Source organism: Mirounga leonina, unplaced genomic scaffold (genome assembly GCF_011800145.1).
Source record: "Mirounga leonina isolate KUSES-001 unplaced genomic scaffold, KU_Mleo_1.0 Mir_151, whole genome shotgun sequence".
Taxonomy (NCBI): domain Eukaryota; kingdom Metazoa; phylum Chordata; class Mammalia; order Carnivora; family Phocidae; genus Mirounga; species Mirounga leonina.
In genome coordinates this window covers 48828211-48839407 of record NW_023270377.1, presented here as the reverse complement: position 1 = coordinate 48839407, position 11197 = coordinate 48828211, and positions in this window count along the sequence as shown.

Here is an 11197-nt window from a genome sequence, read left to right as displayed (position 1 = left end):
TAAATGTATATATTATATACAATATATATAAATGTATATATTATATATATAATATATATAAATGTATATATTATATATTTAAAAACTTGTATTTATGCATAAATGTATTAAAATATATAGTGTACTATATAAGTAAATTGATACACACATATGTAGTTTTTTGTCTTGTTTTTGTTTTTTTGAAAGAGCAAAGTTGCTGCCAGCTAAGTCTTCTCTGGGATGATCTTGTTCTTTGTTTGAAACAACAGGCAGGGCATCAATGAGGGGTCAGTGAAGAAATGATGTACTATTTTTTAAAAAAAAAATTTTATTATGTTAATCACCACACATTACATCATTAGTTTTTGAGCAGGATGGGATTTAATATAAAGGATTAGAAGTTAACAAAAAGTGGACACTTGGAATGAGTCCCACCCAGAATGAAAGAGAACTGACTCCCTGGGAGAGCTTCTGCCTTCAAGACTTCCACTAGTATTGTGATTTCAAGACACCCCTGCAGCCGTGATCCAGGGATAGGAAGCCAGAGTTTATAGGTGCTGCAGTTGAGTCATAAGCTTCTAATCTCCTGCAATGGAGAAGGGATACTAAAGAGCCATATAGAAAAACCAAACCTTTCCAAGATGTTGCTTCCTAGTAGAGAGAGCTGAAGTGTAAGGCCGAGGACTCTTGTCTTCCTTTCACCTTCTAAAACTCACAGGTCCTAATTTATGCTACATACATTAGATTACATTTATCCTATGTAAATTCCCAGCCAGAGAGGGAATGAAATGGAGAATACTAATTCACAGTATCACAGAGTGCCACTTAATGGGCTTGATGAAGGAGGGCTGGTCAGATCTTCATTTTTACCTTCTATCCTCCCCAGTGATACTCTGATGTGTGTGTGTGCAGAAGGTTGCCTTGGAATTGGTGCACTTCCTTTTTGATCCCTTGAAATAAAGTGGCATAACTCTTAAAAATGAGAGAATGAAATAAGTTACTCCATATAAACCCTCATTTGTAAGCACTTCTATATCTCTTACCAAATAATACTGGCTTTCTAATTAAAATACTGGTGAAGGAAGAAAAAATGGTTAGAGAATTAGATATCAATTACACTTATTCCTGTATGTTTGAGTCATTAATTATTAGTGAATAAAGTTGTAAATTATAGAGTAGACAAGTTTTCTGGTGGTGAAAGTTGACTAGAACTCACATGTTAACATGTAACTGCTTTCATTGATACCCTAGAATGAAAGTATCATTTGGAAAGATGATCTCATTAGAATACTTTTCATATTATTTAATGAAGATGAAATGTATTTTTTTTAATCTCTAGCAAAACAACGTCATAGTTTATCTGAAAATGACTTCTTTGATGGACTAGTGAAGCATCTTAATTATTCCTTCTATAGGAAACCCTGCCTAGAAGAGTTGGTATTAACTTTGGAGTGAGGGAGCCCTAATGTGCTCATGATAAAGAAATACCATATGATTTTACTCATATGTGGAATTTAAGAAACAAAACAGATGAACATGGGGAAGGGGCAAAAAAGAGGGAAGCAAACCAGAAGAGACTCTTAACCATAGAGAACAAACTGAATTTTGCTGGAGGGGAGCTGGGCAGGGGGATGGGCTAAAATGGGTGATGGGGATTAGGGAGGGCACTTGGTGTGATGAGCACTGGGTGTTATGTGTAAGTGATGAATCACTAAATTCTACTCCTGAAACTAATATTACACTATATGTTAAATAACTAGAATTTAAACAAAAATTTGAAACAAAAAGAACAACAGTGTTGAGAGAACATAACCTGTGGGTGACATGGAATAAGAATAGCTTTGTTCTTAAGTTCTGGGAGGGCCACTAATAACTTTTTAATTTATTTTGGTAAGTGACCCTTGTGTCTGGTGACAATTTCAAAATAATGTTTTTTTCCTTAGGATGTAAAAAAATTTTGAAGGTTAAGTTATATTAAAATGATGATTTTTAAAAAGCATTTCTATGTATTTTAATCCCCCCTTTTTGCTTCCCACATATGAATCTCTGAAAATTAATGATGGATTACCTAATTTGTTAGACTGCTTTCTGCATGAGAGCATTAAAAGGAAGGAAATCCTGATATAAATATGAATCTTTAGAACCCTCAGTTTGTTTCTCAGAGTCCATAGTCTCTCATGGTTTGTCTCCCCCTCCGATTTTCACCCCCTTCATTTTTCCCTTCCTACTATCTTTTTTTTTTTAAAACATATAATGTATTATTTGTTTCAGAGGTACAGGTCTGTGATTCATCAGTCTCACACAATTCACAGTGCTCAGTGGAGCACTGGGTGTTATACGCAAACAATGAATCATGGATCACTACATCAAAAACTAATGATGTATGATGATTAACATAACATAATAAAATAAAATTTAAAAAAATGTGAATCTTTAAGCCATATTGCCAGCCTTCTAGCAAGTGCATTCTTTAGTTAGTATTAAAACAGTTTATTCCATGGTGTCCTCTCCAGTTATGTTCTCCTTAATTATATACCTTAGTCACTCCTTGACCATCTCTCTGTGTCTGTCTACTATAATGGAGATAAATGGACAATCACTCTTGAACAGTCAATGATTCTCTTACTGAAGCACTTGCCCTGTGAGTCTAGCTCCAATATCCCATTATTGGGTAGAATGGATGTTCTCACAAAGCACTTATCCAAGTTATGATTTTGTTTCCTTATAATCACTTGCAATTGTGTTTGAAATAAGCCATAATGTAATTTTCTCAATTTAATAGGAGCTATTTTTAACAGTGCAAAAGCTCTGATTGCAGTTTTTTTCATTTTATCCCAAAGTGTAAGATGGGCATCCATGTTTAATCATATCCACAGATTACCTCAGTGAATAAAAATGTGTTACATTATCTTTAAATAAATGAATGTCAATATGTTCCAAGGTAACCAAAGTAATTGCGTATTGATAACAGTCATTATCGTAAGTCATAGTCTCTAGGAGAAAATGCACTTGTATTTTTTAATAAGGTACAGTATTATAGTCTATTTTAAGATGAGAGTTTTCTGTTTCATATACAGACTATAATATCACTCTCATATAGCTAGCAGACCCCACAAATAGATAAAATGCAAAATACAAAACTGAAAGTAACAAGATCTTGTAGTCCTTTGGAACTGGAATGGATGTTATGAGTACCTTAGCAGAGCTAATATGAAGTTGCCATTATCTATGACAGACTCTTAGAACTAGCATCCACTTTCCAGCTAAAGCAGATAATAGGAGCTAAGCCATTATCCTGCATTTTTGTAGCAAGATATTTTCAGATTCTGTATGAAGGTTTATTGTAGTGTTCAAATGAATCTGGAAAATGCTCTAGGGGAAAACGGTTCCTCTTTCTAATACTAAAAATTATGGAATGGTTGGGGGAAATGTCAGAACACTTGTATTCTCTGATTGGAATTTTTCATCAAATGGGTGAGTTGTCATTTGGACCACCATGTCCCACAACTCCAGCCACTCATAGTATGTATCCTATACAACAATATATGATTAGTGTTCCGTCTCTTTATGCTGTGCACACCTATTTGGCCATCCATGGTAGTCCTGAGTGTCATAATATCCCCTCTGTAATATTCTCAATGATAAGCAAGGGCTGAGAAGACACTCTTAGCTGAGATGATTTAGAAAGTGTCCCAGCATTCATTAAGTCAATGAATGACTACCATTTTTTCTTTGCTATAATCTTTTCAACCTTAGCATCTCATTATAATAGAGAGTACTGATCTTAAATAGGAGACCTGAATGTTAGTCTCAGGATGACTATTAGCTGGGTGATACAAGATAGATTATTACCTCTCTGGACCTTGCTAGTTTCCTCTGTAAAATAGGGAATTTGAACTCCATTAGGGGTTTACAAACATTCTATTCCTACCAGTGGAACTCCTAAGGCTTAGTTGAACTCAGTTGAAAAACAATTAGATTGCCTGATTCCATTTCTTTTGGGTAAGTTCTAACTAATATTTGGAAGGGAACTTGAACCTTGGTTTTTTGTAGTATCTATGGAAAAGATTCAACTGTGAAATGCCAAAGTGTGTGTTTTCTTCATACTCAGATTATATTTGAAGTACTGTCTCATGTCTGTTTTGTGTTTATTTTCGGGGTATATATTTAGATGCCATATCCTAAGAATTTGGAAGAACTCAGGTTACTCTTTCAAAGAGATTATGGAGTCAGACAGATCTATTTTAAACTGAGTTTTGGCCACTTGCTAGATGTGAATCCCTGGTCAAGTTCATCAACTCTCCATTTTACTTGTAAATAGTGGTAATATTATCCATCTCCTAGAACTTTTGGAAGGATTAAAATAATACATGCAAAATGGTTAGCAGAATTCTTGGCCCAAAGTAATTATGGTCCTCATTCTATGTAAAAATCTGTAGAGTCTCATTTTCCTACTCAGAGAAAGGATTTGAAGGAAAGGAACTCCTTTTGCATTTTTTTGAACGAGAACCACAGCTGCTTAAAAAGCCTGCACTAACTTTGTTTCCCCAGGTGGGGCTTTCCAGGAATGGCACTGCGTTAGACAGCATCGTATCAGAGTAGCTGTGTAGGAAGAAAGAGGCTCCAAGGGAAAAATGAGGGGAAATGAAAACATTTACATTTGCTCAAAGTGTATTATCATTCCTTTCTCTTCCCATTTAGCTTTTATTGAGTGCTTGCTATTTGCTAGTAGTGCTCTAAGTGCTTTACACAGATGATTCCATCTAATTATCACCACAGCCCTATGAGGTAGGTAGTGGTATTATCCCTACTTTATACATGAAGAAACTAATGCCATTAGTTTAGGTTGCTCAAGCTTAGGTTGCTCAAGATTCTACATCTGAGAAATAGTTGAGGGTTAAAAAAGTGAGTCTGACCCCAGAGCCAGAATTACTTCATACTTATTCTACTTCCTCCGGTGTTTGAGGTCATTTTCCTTGGAGACAGAGAGGAGATAAAGACCTGAGGCTCCCCCTGAGCTTTGATACGTGGGCAGAAATACTCACGGGTCTCCTGTATTCCATAAATGAACATATCTAGAATAGTGTGGTAAATTTGCATTACTGTCTTCAATAGTTCCAATCTTTTATAACCTTACAGACAACAGTATATCCTTCCCTGACATCAGCCTGGACTATATGATAAGTTTTGGTCAGTGGAGTGTTGGTGGAGGTCATATGAACAAAGGCTGGAAATGTTTGTTTTCTTGCCCTCCTGTATTTCATCATGAGAGAAACTTGCCCTGGGTAGCTATTGGTGAAGCGCATCTAGACATACCCTCCAACCTGGAGCCAATTCCAGATAATCCCAGCCTACATAAGCCAAACTCCAGCTAACGCACGTTCACAAAGTTAAACATGGCACACCATTGGGGTTTGGTTTGTAGACCTAATTACTGAGTAACTGAGTATCATTTGTAGCCACTGTGTTCTCATAACCATAATCCTCCTCAAAATTTAACATGAAAACTGAACTCGATTGCCCCAAAGTTGTGCCATTGAAGTTTCATTAAGTTAGAAACAGTATCTGTTTCAAAGGGAGTAACTGGGAAGTAATTTGAGAGTGAGTGGGGTATAAGAGTGATAAAGAAATGGGCAGTCTGTGAGGCTGGAGACACATAGCAAACGTATAAACAATATTAAAACCACAAATGACAATTGAGAAGAACAAATCATACTGGAAAGATAATGGGCTCAAAACAGATGGCCTAGGGGCACCTGGCTGGCTCAGTTGGTAGACCATGTGATTCTTGATCTCAGGGTTGTGAGTTTGAGCCCCACATTGGGGGTAGAGATTACTTAAAATCTTAACAACAACAACAACAGCAACAACAACAAAATGAATGGCCTAAAAATACGTTGATGGGAGTAGTTAAAAAGAACTTTTATTTTCAATTGCTATTGTATTTCCTTTATTGACCATTTTTCTAACTTTTGCTTTACAGAAGTCTGCCTGGGGGTCTGAATTTGTATGTCCTCTGACTTTTTATAATAAAATGTTTTAAAGCTTTAAAGTTTGTGTTGAAATTTACTTGGAGTACTCAATGGGAGATTATCTTATTACATTCTGTAATTACATTTATTCCTGTAACAGTTATTTATATACCTATTTGAAAACAATGTTACTTAAAGTTCAAGTTGATTTTAACATCTTGGTCTTTATAGGGCTGAGTATATATGTAGTGCTGGTGATAGGGGTGTTGATAGCATCCTTGGGGGGGTGGGGTGGGGTGTGTGTGTGTGTGTGTGTGTGTGTGTGTTTATTCATTCTTAGAGAGTGGTGGGAAGGGGAGTACCCTGCAAAGATTCTCTGGTGTGTATGTATGTAAGGTTTGCCTGTGTGGAAGAGGGCTAAATTACCCTATGTAAAGATGTGAATGGGTTTAATAGGTCAAGATATCTTTAGTAAGGGAGCAAATTAAGTAAGTCGGATGTCAGGGTAGCCAAAAACTTTGAGGCATAAGTATGTCTAATATCCAATTTAAGATTCTTAGATGTTTCCCCAAAATAAAACTCCTTTGCCCCAAACCTTAAGTAGTCTGCAAGTTAGGAAATGCCACTTTGAGTAACTTCGTGGGTAGGTGGTGATGAGGATAAAGAAAACAAACTAAGATGTATATCTGAGTCACTGAAGAATAGAAAGAAAAGCCTATCTGTGGATGGTGCTGTATGAGTGAGATTCAAAGTTAAGCAGTGGTTCTCAACTATGACTGAATTCACCTGGGGAGCTTAAAAAATGACTGATGACTTCATCCCACCTTTAGACGTTATGATGATTTCATTCTACCCCCAGATATATGATGTAATTAGTCTTGGCTGTGGAAGTTTTTATAAATTTTTATAAAGCTTCCCAGGTTATTCTAATTTGCAACTAAATTTGAGCATCTCTGCTCCTGTCTATAGCAAAGTTCTCCATCCTGGCTACACATTACAATCGCCTAGGAAATAGTATATGCCAATGGCTGTACCATATCCCCAGAGATTCTGATATACTTTGGGATGGAGGCAAAGTACCGTACACTGTCAAAGCTTTCCAGGTGATTATCATGTCCAACCAGAAGTCAGATGGCATCCCTAGAACATTGGACTTGTTCTGTCTGCTAATATATGGAAACAGTGCCCCCAATGAATACGGGGTACTGGGGATGATAGGAAGGACAGAGATGTACATGGGGCCCTTTCTGGCAAGATAAAACACTTACTTCATTCTTGTTAGAGGATTAGAACTCTGATATCCACAAACTAATGGATGCTTACAAAGTAACAAAGAAATAGTAGCTCAATACTGGTGCCTCTGGGCCACCTCATAGGTGCTCTGAGCCCAGGATTGCATTCAGAATTGCAACTGATTGTATGGAAATGAGCCTTAGGAAACAATTCCCAGAGTTCAGTGATATTGGGTTGCCAGGTTTGGCAAATAAAAGTACAATATACCAGTTAAATTGGTAATTCAGATAAACAACCAATACTTATTAGTATGAGTATATCCCATGCAATTGGGCATAACTCTACTAACTTTGTTCATATAACTTTCGAATTTAACTTCTGTGCCCTGTATTTTATCAGGAAACCTTAGGGATAGAGAGCCTGAGTTTGTTATTTAAGTTCTGGGACTTCTGACTCAGTGTAAGCTTGGAAAGCACCCACTACATGCAAGAAAACATGGTAAATCCTGTTTAGCTTAATTACTTAGGATTTTTTCCCCCTTGGCTTTTAAGATTTTAGGACATACAAATTCAATAATAAGTGAGAGAACATTTGTATATAAGCAGTAAGCCTTCCCAAGTGCTCTGACCTACTATTTAACTCAAAATTGCATTTGTAGGTTGCATGGCCCCACATCACAGTGGAAATGAAAGAGAGCACCAAAAATATAAAAACATGATGAAAATAAGTTTGAGGTCATTTTTTAATTTGACTTCTCAAATCCATAGTTTTCTTTTCCTTTGAATACATATTTTTTAAAGTTGTAGAAAAAAAATCTGTTATTCTTTAAATGGTAAAACAATTAGAATATTCACCTCAGATTAATTCAGTAACAGTCAAGTTAGATTTATAGGACCTTTCATCTCAACTGTGAAGAAATTCATAGCTTGAATAAAGGCATACAATTAATGAACATAATAGCCTTTGAGTAAAGGAGATTAACATGTTAAGGACTGAGTTTTGGACAAAAAAACCCCCCAAAACTTCTGAAACATTGCTAAATTAGTTCTGAACTCTAATAGGAATATAATTGAAAAATTTAGAGGTAAACTTTGATTCAAATGTTATACCCAGTGTATTTCTTAAGATGATATTGAAATGATTCTCTTTAGAAAGTAAAATGAATATAGATAAAAAGCAAGAATTGATAGATGTCAATATTCATTAATGATACTGAGGACTAAATGACAATAAGGGAATGTATTGATCCAGAGGAAGTCACTTAGCATTCCTGATATTTACACACAGGTACCATTTTTAATTAGAACCATTGAAAATAAGAATGAAAGGGGGGAAAAAAAAAACAACCCAACAACCCTGGAATGTACGTATACAGTATTTAGAAATCTGGGTAGGAAATTGAAGGTCTTAGGGACACAGGTGGTGGTTTAATTTCTTCTAACTGAAGGTTGGTACTTTGGAAGATAAGGAACTGTGAAGTGAACAGCTGGCTCTGTAGATGGTGTCAAAGAAAAGAATTTCGTTTTCTGGACCATGATGCATGATACTAAACTAATGCTTCTGGCAAAAGAAAGAGTACATCTAATGAAGAGTGGGAAGAACCTGCTTGGCAGAAGACTTGCTGACCAGAACAAGAAGGCATTGATATATGAGTAGGGTAGAGAAAAAGGACCAAACAAGCTGTTAAATTATACCCTATGGAGGAAAACAAGCTGACTTAGGAAGAGTAAAAATAGTAGAGCAATGATTAGTAAATTAAGAGGATAACAGGAAAGATAAAGGAGAAATGTTTGTGGCTTTATGTTTATAGCCATATTCACATAGTCTGGGTAAAGATAACCTTTTAAATAAAAGGTAAATAATATTTGAAGGTTTTCATTATGACTTAATGGGCATGAGAACCCTGATGGAGGAAAGCTATTTGACCCGGAAATCCCAAGTTGGTACTGCTGTTGCAAAGATACCATATAACCTAGAGGAACGTGAGGTAGGACCTAAAGAATTGAATGCTTGCACTTCTTTATTTGAATACTCCAAATAATAAAAGTCTCCATTTCTGTTGCATTGTATCCCACATGTAATCCAGGTCTCAATAAGGGAACAGTGCATACCACGAAGTATACAGTGAATTCCTTGGTAAGAGAAATTCTGGAAAGGGTTAGAAGTGATTCTCTATCAACAGTACTATAGGAAGAAAAAACTGGCATTTTTTCAAAAGAAATACATTTAGGTTTCTCCTTGTTCCTTCCACTTAGGTTGACATATCAACAATTTTCAAACCCAGGGAATGTAGAACACAGTTCAAATCTTGAGGGGGATGAAGTCCAGATCTCTGTGATAAAGACTATGTAGCAAGAAAATGATGTTGATGATCAACCCAAAATAGTGGCCACTGGGAACGTGTTAAAAACAGATAGATCTGGAATTAGGTTCCGCATGTCTCAGTGTCTACCAGGACTTGATAGGTCAAAATCTAGCATGGAAATTTCATAACTTTATTTTCTCATAGCTGAATTTCTATTCTGAATTCTTAGTGCCTTCTTAAGAGCAGAAAAATTAGTCCACTTTTCCAATATAGTCACAGCACATTAATGACTTCTCAGCCTTGTCAGTGATTGCTCAGTTATTTCAGGTTTAAACTCCGTCACATTCAGGATTTCTGAAACTCTGTTCACTTGCCTCCCCAGCCTTGGGGTTGATTTGCAGGGGATGGGAATAGATCCATTGCTGCAATGTCAAAAAGAGGAGGAGGCATGACTTGCACAATTGGCAAGTCATGATCTTCATTTATAGGTGTCTGTCTCTGCATTTGCTCACATATACAAGGCCTTATTATGGTCCTGGCAAGGGTGGTCAGTACCACTCTGCTCACAGTCTGTAATGCCTCTACTGCCTACCAGCTTTCTCTGTCAGTGTTCTTACCTGCTTAAAGGTATGGGTGGGGTTAAGCTGATGTGTACTTCTCTTGGGGCTGTATGTACAGGACTACTGTGACTTTTTTTTTTTTTTTAAAGATTTATTTATTTGAGAGAGAGAGAGAACACATAAGCAGGGGGAGTGGTAGGGGGGAGAGAGTATCCTTAAGGAGACTCCCTGCCTGATGCGGGGCTTGATTCCAGGATGCTGAGATGAGGACCTGAGCCACAATTAAGAGTCTGCTGGTTAATGGACTGAGCCACCCAGATACCCCATGACTTTTTTTTTTTTTTTTTACTTCTGACATCAATTTCTTTCTCTTCTATCCTTTATCCTTGCCATTGCAGGCAAGGGAACATGGACAGGCTTTTTCTTGCAGAGCTACAGACACAGCCTTCTAGTCTTTGATCTCCAAATAATAAGAGTCTCCATTTCTGTTGCATTGTATCCCATGTGTAATCCAGGTCTAAATAAGGGAACATTGTATACCATGAAGTATACCAATGTCTATTCCCTTGTTTCCTTCTTCCTCCTTCAGTGGCTCTCACCCATTTTTGTTGGGGGTAGGAAATAAAAAACTTGGCTAGCCCTTTTTTCCCCCTACCAAGTTTGTCTTAAATAGGCTTAATGCTTTAAAGCCAAGAAACTATTTTTCTCCTTTCACCTTGATGACCTTACATCCTTGAGGCAATGCTAAATGGGGATGCTTCATATGTTTAAGATACTGGCATTGAAGAAATAGATAATGTTTCATATCCTACTACAACAGCTATGTTTTAATCCCTGTTAATTTATATTCTGATAAGTTTGTATTAAAGTCAGGGAAAAAGTCTTCATAGGCATGCCTGCATGTAAACTTACATCTTTCCAGAAGGGCAAATTTGTTGGAAAAAACAACCATCTATTAAATTCTCTGGAAGCTTCTTGTACCAATAGTGGATTTGCCTTGAGAAAATTATTTAATCTCCCAAATTCTCATTTTCTTCATCTGTAAAACAGGAATAGTATATTATACCTATTTAATAAAAAATTTCCAATGATTAGATATTGATAAAATATTTACCTTAGTACCTGAATAAAATATTTACCTTAGTACC